General features: G+C 34.4%; 1 long non-coding RNA gene across 1 annotated transcript in view; it reads left to right on the top strand.

Moving 5' to 3' along the window:
• Nucleotides 1-6,134: 6,134 nt before the first annotated feature.
• LOC125619461 overlaps nucleotides 6,135-7,299 on the top strand; it is a 6,803-nt gene continuing 5,638 nt past the window's right edge. Inside the window, exon 1 of the long non-coding RNA XR_007351023.1 lies at nucleotides 6,135-6,215. This is a non-coding gene — a long non-coding RNA (uncharacterized LOC125619461). The remainder of the gene's footprint in view (nucleotides 6,216-7,299) is intronic.

Below are 7,299 nucleotides of genomic sequence, written 5' to 3' on the forward strand. Positions count from 1 at the left end.
TAGGATCTCAACTTGTTCTAACAATTACTGCAGGTCTGGTATGTTACTTATTAAATTTAGTCACTGTTGATTTTGGCAGTACTCTAGAAACATAAAGAAGAAATTTGATGACTTTAATGATCAAGATACATATATCTAGTCTTACAGAATACCAGTAAGAGAGCCTAAAACAATAATGTTGCCAGTTGCAACAGTTTTCCAAACTTTGAAATGTCCCTGATAAGTTGGAATGAAAAAAAAAATCTTCTTTTATGTAATATATATATTGAGCTGAAGTAACTTTACTTTGGTTTTGATTTGCTTAAATCCCTTATTCAAGAAGTGAAAAATTCCTCAATGTGAGGTTCAAGTTGCCTTTTAGCAATGCCTAAAGTTCTCTGGAGGCTTTTATGAAAGCACAATGATTTCAGTCAGCATAATTTCCTGGGCTTCCTTCTTATAGCAAGAAGAGTCACAGTTACCTCTAGCATGATTTTGTACTAATGATGTTATCCTTTTTTCTCTACAAATGGGTGTTGTGAGGTTCCTGAGGGCAGCCATGAGGGATAAAGTCAACCTTCCACTGCTTATGCAGAGAGTAAATGGTTAATTCTCCTAAGGAAGCAGTCCTTGTGTGTCAATTAATATTCTTCATTCATTGTCCTGGTAATTAGAATTTATTCAATTAGAAATACAAGACAAAAATAAATAAAATATCATAAGTTATTAGGGTTTCTTTATTAGGTTTCAAAACCCCAAAATGTATAATGGTAATAATGGATTTGTAAAATTCAAAAACTGACATTACTTTTTTAAAAATATGATTATATCAGTTCCCAAAGTTAACATGATTACAAGGGGAAAGGGAGATACCTAGGTATATGATGGAGAATCATGATGCTTTACTTATTAATTCATTTATTTTGTTTATTTAAGCATCAAAATGTCACTACTAACAATGAAGAAACTTTAGTCTGAAAAACTTGAAAAAAATTTCTTACCTTATACTATTTAACTTACAACTTTCCTAGATTTTGACTGTCACATCTTGCAGAATAAGAAGATCTGTGGTCTTATTATTAGCAGGTCTAGTTTCAACTCATGGCTTTTAGATTTCTTGCTATTCTTCAAAAACTCAATGAGCTCCTACAGGGCTCATTTTCCCCCTTCTGTACAATGCGGGCAATTTCATCAAGCTGAGAGTTGATTTGTGAATTAAGGGAGCTAATTCATGAAATGCTTCTTTGCAAATTATACAGTACAACAAATTCACCAAATGTCGTTTCAAAGGAAGAAGAAATATTAGCCCATTTTTACCATTCTTATCAGGATTGAAAAAAATAAAAATACTGTTCCAAGGAGGATGATTCCAGCATTGTCAGCATCTTAAACTCACTTTCTTTTAAAATGTGTTCTTTTTAGATATATATGACAATAGAGTATATTTTGACATGTTTTACATACATGGAATATAACTTATTCTAATTAGGGTCTCATTCTGTGGTTGTACATGATGTGGAGTTTCACTGGCTGTGTATTTATATATGAACATAAGAAAGTTATGTCTGTTTCATTCATGGGAAAGCCTTTGCCCATCCCCACTTCCTCCCCTTCATTCCCCTCTAATTCAAAGAACTTCTATTCTCCCCCAACCTTATTGTGTGTTAGCATTGGCATATCAGAGAGAACGCTTGGCCTTTTGTTTTGGGGGATTGCCTTATTTCATTCAACATGGTAGTCTCCAGTTCCACCCATTTACTAGCAAATGCCATAATTTCATTCTTTCTTATGGCTAAGAAATATCCCATTGTGTATGTACATGACATTTTCTTCATCTATTCATCTGCTAAAGGTATGTAGATTGGTTCCTTAGCTGTTGTGAATTGAGCTGCTGTAAACATTGATATGGCTCTGTCACTGTAGTATGCTGATTTTAAGTCTTAAACTCACTTTCAACATTATGGGTTGGATCTCAAAACTGGTCACCCATAATATCCACCCTGTCTGGTCAACCACTTAAACATCAATATGAGTTTGAATCATAAATTCTATAATTATGCAAATATTTACTATTGAAATTGAAAAAAAAAGAAATGAACAAAAAAATATGTTCCTATAATATCTAACATTTTTTCCTCAGGAATGAGGTTGTGTACAGCATAGCAAATGTAAGGTAGAACTAGTTACCTTTGTTTCCTCTACTAAGAAGACCAGTCCCAAACAAATCCATTGAGATCTGGTGTTCACTGCTGTTTTGTAATTTTCCAGTTTGCATTGGACATAATACATAATATCTAGAACTTTTAAAAGCTGATAGTAAACTTTTAAAAAGTATATGTGCAATTTGAAGATTAAAGAAAGATGTAGGAAAAACATGAAAGGAGCCCAATGCTTATGTCATGAAACTTCCAATGATACACACAGAAAGCTACATAACTTTTCAAAATTGTTCTTCTAAATCTACTTAGAGTAAAGGGAGAAAGTTAGGAGGTAAATGCATATATATGTTGGAGAGGAAGGGCAAGTATGGCACTTGTAGCCTTTGAACCTCCCACCCTCAACTATTGACATTGACTTTTATAGTTTTTGGTTTACATTTGATGCCTAAAAAATATAATTCCAATTAGTTTACCGAGTTTTCTAAAAGTTCACCTACTCTTAGAAGCCTTCCTTGATAAATCCAGTTGGACCTAATATTTGAATTACTGTATCATTTTTTAAAAGATATGCCTTATATTAAGTAATTAAGTAAATATTTACAAACTTTCAGACATATTCCCAGTACTGTACTAGACACTGAGGACATAATAGAAAAAAAAGAAAGAGAGAGACAAAAATCACTTTCAACAGAGAGAGTTCATTCTAGTGGAGAGAAACTTCTAATAAAATAAGTAAGATATGTAGGTTAGTGAATGATAAACACTAAGAGAATATTAAACAAGGAAAGGAGGATAGGAAGTGCTCATTATGCTAGACTATTTATACATTAAATAGGGCAGAGAAATCCTCTCTGGAAAACTATTTAGAACTACTGAGTTCCCAGCAGAGAGTTTTTACCCTGTGTTTTCTTCTAAAAATATTGTTTCAGGCCTCACATTTAAGTCTTTAATCATCTGAGTTGATTTTGGTAACTGGTGAGAAATAGGAGTCAAGTTTATTCTTCCACATCTTGATATACAATTTTCCCAGAGCCTTTTATTAAAAATATTATTTTCTTTCTCTGATACATATTCTTAGCACCTTTGTAAAAAATCAGTTGTCTATAGATATGTGTGTGTACATCTAGATTTAATACACTGTTTCATTGGGATATAAGTCTGCTTTTATGCCAACACCATGCTGTTTTGATTACAACAGGTTTGTAACATAGTTTGAAGTCAGATGATGAAATGCTTCCTGACTTGCTCCCCTATCCCCACAATTGCCCCCTTAAAGTGATTTTGGCTTTTTAGGGTTTTTTTGGTTGTTACAAATTTAAGAATTATTTTTTCTTGTTCTATAAAGAATGTCATTTGTATTTTGACAGGAATTGCTTTGCATTTGTACATTGCTTTGGGTAGTATGGGCATTTTAACTATATTTATTTTTCTAATCCATGAACATGGGACATCTTTCCACTTTGGGTGTGTGCCATCTTTCATCATTGTTTTATAGGTTTTTATGAAAGATATTTACTTGTTTAATTAAATTAAGTCCTAAATATATAATTTATTTTCTGTGATTGCTTTTTGATTTGTAGTTTGGATAATTCCTTATTGGTGTAAGCTCTACTGTTGAATAGAGAAGCTGGGCACACAATATGTACTTGATTTGATTTGTTCAAAGTTCACCTGTGGGTGTTAGAAACAAGATACCATTACTTCTGAGGAGAGAGAAGGAACTACTTACTCACAGGGAATATACAGAATATGTCTGCAGACTAATAACGTTCTATCTGATGTTCATTTTGTGAAAATTCTTCAGGATACATGTATATAAAGTGTCCTCTTTTAATACTCAGATGAAGAGAAAAATAAGTATGTGAATCGCAGGTTTTCACTTTTTGTGTAATGGGTGTCTAATTGTGTACTAAGTAGATGGAAGTAATCGATTAATCCTTGGATGCTCAGTAAATGATGGTGCATCTCAGGACATTTGTGTTTGAAGGTTAAACTTAAATTGAGATATGCATCATAAGCTCAAAATACTGAGTGTGTGCAGGTTTTCAATGTTTTTCTATTATTTATGCCATTTCATTCCTCTTCTATTTCTTTTAATCAATAACTTTATGAGATGATTGACGTAAGGACCTAGAAAATCTTCATGTAAACGGAATTGATGATTCTTTTCTTGCTGCAATAGAGGACATCATTCTTCTTTTATAATGCTAAATGCCAGTCAAAGACAGGAATATTTATACTTTGGAGCACAGCGGTCAGTGCTGTTACAGGTTCTGATTATTCCTCTCATCTTTTAAAGGTTATGGTCTGGACATGGGCTCTTTTTCAAAGTATACATTTTGGTGGACTTTCTAAAGCAATTAGTAAGTCAAATAATCATTTTCCAGCAAATGCTCTGAAGCCTTAAAGAAATACCTGTTATTGTTATGACAGTTATCATTTTAATTATAATGCTGAAGCCAAATTAAAAAAAAAAAACTTTAATGCATCTGAATTCTTCCAGCATCAAATTATCCTTTATAACATTGGATTCCTGGTGAAACATGCTATCTAGATTGAAGTAAGTTTTCTTCTACTACCATATAGTTCAGTCAAATTATCATATCTAACATAATCATTGTATATCCTGTGAGAAACTTAGCAAAACACTGATTGCTGACATATCAGAACTGTATTTCCTATAATATTTCTTTATCTCTGGCAGTCTCTAAACTTTTCAAAACATTGATGTTCAAAAATTTCTTTATATGTGATAATTTGAAAGTATTGGGGGCTTTTGAACAAGGTCAAAGTTTAGCTAAAGGAGGCAGCAGCTATGTAGTGTAATTTGAAGAGTGTTGGAGAAGTTGTCCTACCGATATAAACCCCAAATATTAACAAGTTAGTATTACCTTAAGTTAAAACAGCATGTACAGAGAAGGTCACTGTTAAAATGAAAATACTTCATCTCTTGGGGATAACATGGTATCTGCTTTCCTTATATTATTAATCCTATTTACAGATTAGAATAATATTGTAGCCAGCTCAGGATGAGGACCCTGTTGTTGCCCAGGTGCTGCGTCTTCTCCTGGTTGTTCTACTATCGAGTCTATGCTTATTCTCTGTTTCTTCATATGTTGGAGGAATCTTGAGAAGTGACAAAGGTGATAACCTATGCACATGAAACCTTAGTGTGTGGAGCATGAGTCTGAGTCATGACTATTCCATGGCCTTCACCAGATGACTTGTCTGTTGCACATCTTAGCACATTTGACTAAATGTCTTTTAAAACTATCTCAGTTGATACTTGTCTGTTCCCATTCTCAATAATTATTATGAAAGTAGTTGATATTCATTGGATATTTTTGACACACCGAGCACAATGCTAAGTTTCTATTTTGCCCTCTTTAATTTCAAAACATCTCTGGGAGCATCATTCCCATTTTACAGATTAGAAAATCAAAGACTCAAGTGGCTAGGGAGCTTGGAAAATGGTTCTACAGTAAACACACAGTGAGCAGGAATTTGATCTCAGGTGTGCATCACATATCTGAGCCTCAGTCCCCAGATATGCACTGCTGTCCCTCCTGTTCTTTTCCTAGCACTTTTCTGCCTCTACCAGAATGAACCCCTTGAAGGTACTGTATTTCCTTTTTCTTTATGTATCTATTACCCAACTCAGTGACAGAAGCAACTTGTGTTTGGCGAGCGATTGATAATAGGAATCTTGTAGAGATCTTGTGACTATCAGTCAGATTCTGTGGGTGCTAAGAGGGCCTTGATCTAGGAAACATTTGTCTATAAAGCCTTTAATTGCCTAAGGCTTGGCATAACGGCACACAAGCACCAAATGAAAGCTGCTGAATTTCCCATTCAGCACCAAGAGCTGGCATGGAGGTCTCCAGAGGAACAGAGATCTAGCTTCTTCCTCTCTCATGCATTTACAACAAGGGCAGTAGAGAAAGAGACATGAAGCAGGTGGAGTGGATGGTTAACACTCAGTTATTTACCCTGTTCTTTAGGCTGTGGAAAGGTCAATTCATGGGGCAAGACAGCACGTCTGCCTCCATGGCACCCAGGACACTTGGATGGCCACAGGTGAGGAACAGGTATTTAAACAGCCAGCAGTTCCTTAAGTTCTGAGTGGTCTGCTTACAGTCTGTTGAGGCTTTCCCACTTGCATGCCTTCTTGAACAGTGAGTTTCAGAAAAGAATTCAATTCAAGAAGAATTATAAATTAGAGATACCTGGCTTCACTGGGGGGATGTAAGTGGCCTGAGAAGTGTACCTTAGTCCACTTAACCTCATTTTTCTCTTGGTTGCATGAAGCCATGTCCACTGAAAGAGTCTTTTAGTCCATTTCCTTTTATCCACTCACTTTTCTATCCTCAAACTCTAGGAATCTTCCTTTCAGACTCCTTTCTCTTTGAATTGAGCCTCTCATTACCTCAAAGGGAATTATTTACTATGCACACAACCTATCAGAATCATGCTTGGGCAAATAGATGTTTAAACTCTTCATAGGGACAGTCTTGTAGGATATTAATGAGAAAGACTTAATGGGATCTGATACAGAAATCCACTGGGTATACCGCAGAAGCCTGTCTGGTTTAATTCAGAATTTTCCCATATAACAATTCCTTGCATACGGAATTCAGTTGACTACAAATTCTAGTAAACTGGTGATTTGTTACCAAGTACATCTGGGTGGGTTTATTATCCTAAGTGTGAGTTTCTCTCTCTTTCTCCCTCTTACTCCCTCTCTCTCTTTTAAATATATATGTACACACGTTTATAATGTGTATATATTATATGTAGATATTGATATCTATATTTACATCTGCATTTATTTTTATAGCTAGATGTACAGATATATATAGACATAAATATATCTATATTGATATATATCATATATGTATTTACATATATTATCTATGGATATATAGTTATATATTATATATCTATATATTATATATATGTATGTGTGTGGGTGTGTGTATATATATATATATATATATATATAGAGAGAGAGAGAGAGAGAGAGAGAGAGACGGTTTCTTCAGAGGAAGAAAGGATATCAGCTCACTTGAGCCTATAGAAGCTTGAGTCTGTTAACTCCTCAGGTTGCTCTAGCTCCAGGCACCACCCCCCTGCCTAAAAAAAAAAAATGAAAGTAAGAAAA

The sequence above is a fragment of the Marmota marmota genome, unplaced genomic scaffold (genome assembly GCF_001458135.2).
Source record: "Marmota marmota marmota unplaced genomic scaffold, marMar, whole genome shotgun sequence".
In the NCBI taxonomy this organism is placed as follows: domain Eukaryota; kingdom Metazoa; phylum Chordata; class Mammalia; order Rodentia; family Sciuridae; genus Marmota; species Marmota marmota.